We start from the raw sequence: 2,500 nt of genomic DNA, 5'->3' as shown, positions 1-2,500 counted from the left end.
TCCTGGTGCGTTTTTATGCACCATGGTGCCTACTTGGTGCGTTTTTCGCACCCTGGTGCCCTCCTGGTGCGTTTTTATGCACCCTGGTGCCCTCCTGGTGCGTTTTTATGCACCCTGGTGCCTACTTGGTGCGTTTTTATGCACCATGGTGCCCTCCTGGTGCGTTTTTATGCACCATGGTGCCCTCCTGGTGCGTTTTTATGCACCATGGTGCCCTCCTGGTGCGTTTTTCGCACCCTGGTGCCCTCATGGTGCGTTTTTATGCACCATGGTGCCCTCTTGGTGCGTTTTTCGCACCATGGTGCCCTCTTGGTGCGTTTTTCGCACCATGGTGCCCTCTTGGTGCGTTTTTATGCACCATGGTGCCCTCTTGGTGCGTTTTTCGCACCCTGGTGCCCTCCTGGTGCGTTTTTATGCACCCTGGTGCCCTCCTGGTGCGTTTTTATGCACCCTGGTGCCTACTTGGTGCGTTTTTATGCACCATGGTGCCCTCCTGGTGCGTTTTTCGCACCCTGGTGCCCTCCTGGTGCGTTTTTATGCACCCTGGTGCCCTCCTGGTGCGTTTTTATGCACCCTGGTGCCCTCCTGGTGCGTTTTTATGCACCATGGTGCCCTCCTGGTGCGTTTTTCGCACCCTGGTGCCCTCCTGGTGCGTTTTTATGCACCATGGTGCCCTCCTGGTGCGTTTTTATGCACCCTGGTGCCCTCCTGGTGCGTTTTTATGCACCATGGTGCCCTCCTGGTGCGTTTTTCGCACCCTGGTGCCCTCCTGGTGCGTTTTTATGCACCATGGTGCCCTCCTGGTGCGTTTTTATGCACCATGGTGCCTACCTGGTGCGTTTTTATGCACCCTGGTGCCCTCCTGGTGCGTTTTTATGCACCCTGGTGCCTACTTGGTGCGTTTTTATGCACCATGGTGCCCTCCTGGTGCGTTTTTCTGCACCCTGGTGCCCTCCTGGTGCGTTTTTCTGCACCATGGTGCCTACCTGGTGCGTTTTTCTGCACCATGGTGCCTACCTGGTGCGTTTTTCGCACCCTGGTGCCCTCCTGGTGCGTTTTTCTGCACCCTGGTGCCTACTTGGTGCGTTTTTATGCACCATGGTGCCCTCCTGGTGCGTTTTTATGCACCATGGTGCCCTCCTGGTGCGTTTTTATGCACCATGGTGCCCTCCTGGTGCGTTTTTATGCACCATGGTGCCCTCCTGGTGCGTTTTTCGCACCCTGGTGCCCTCTTGGTGCGTTTTTATGCACCATGGTGCCCTCTTGGTGCGTTTTTCGCACCATGGTGCCCTCTTGGTGCGTTTTTATGCACCATGGTGCCCTCTTGGTGCGTTTTTCGCACCCTGGTGCCCTCCTGGTGCGTTTTTATGCACCCTGGTGCCCTCCTGGTGCGTTTTTATGCACCCTGGTGCCCTCCTGGTGCGTTTTTATGCACCCTGGTGCCTACTTGGTGCGTTTTTATGCACCATGGTGCCCTCCTGGTGCGTTTTTTGCACCCTGGTGCCCTCCTGGTGCGTTTTTATGCACCCTGGTGCCCTCCTGGTGCGTTTTTATGCACCCTGGTGCCCTCCTGGTGCGTTTTTATGCACCATGGTGCCCTCTTGGTGCGTTTTTATGCACCCTGGTGCCCTCCTTGGTGCGTTTTTATGCACCCTGGTGCCCTCCTGGTGCGTTTTTATGCACCCTGGTGCCCTCCTGGTGCGTTTTTATGCACCCTGGTGCCCTCCTGGTGCGTTTTTATGCACCCTGGTGCCCTCCTGGTGCGTTTTTATGCACCATGGTGCCCTCCTGGTGCGTTTTTATGCACCCTGGTGCCCTCCTGGTGCGTTTTTATGCACCCTGGTGCCCTCCTGGTGCGTTTTTATGCACCATGGTGCCCTCCTGGTGCGTTTTTCGCACCCTGGTGCCCTCCTGGTGCGTTTTTATGCACCCTGGTGCCCTCCTGGTGCGTTTTTATGCACCATGGTGCCCTCCTGGTGCGTTTTTATGCACCCTGGTGCCCTCCTGGTGCGTTTTTATGCACCATGGTGCCCTCCTGGTGCGTTTTTTGCACCCTGGTGCCCTCCTGGTGCGTTTTTATGCACCCTGGTGCCCTCCTGGTGCGTTTTTATGCACCCTGGTGCCCTCCTGGTGCGTTTTTATGCACCATGGTGCCCTCCTGGTGCGTTTTTTGCACCCTGGTGCCCTCCTGGTGCGTTTTTATGCACCCTGGTGCCCTCCTGGTGCGTTTTTATGCACCATGGTGCCCTCCTGGTGCGTTTTTCGCACCCTGGTGCCCTCCTGGTGCGTTTTTATGCACCATGGTGCCCTCCTGGTGCGTTTTTATGCACCACCTTGGTGCCTTCCTGGTGCGTTTTTCGCACCCTGGTGCCCTCCTGGTGCGTTTTTATGCACCCTGGTGCCCTCCTGGTGCGTTTTTTATGCACCCTGGTGCCCTCCTGGTGCGTTTTTATGCACCATGGTGCCTACCTGGTGCGTTTTTATGCACCATGGTGCCCTC

The sequence above is a fragment of the Abrus precatorius genome, unplaced genomic scaffold, assembly GCF_003935025.1.
Source record: "Abrus precatorius isolate BTA unplaced genomic scaffold, Abrus_2018 Scaffold1, whole genome shotgun sequence".
Lineage (NCBI taxonomy): Eukaryota > Viridiplantae > Streptophyta > Magnoliopsida > Fabales > Fabaceae > Abrus > Abrus precatorius.
This window is presented reverse-complemented; position numbering follows the sequence as displayed.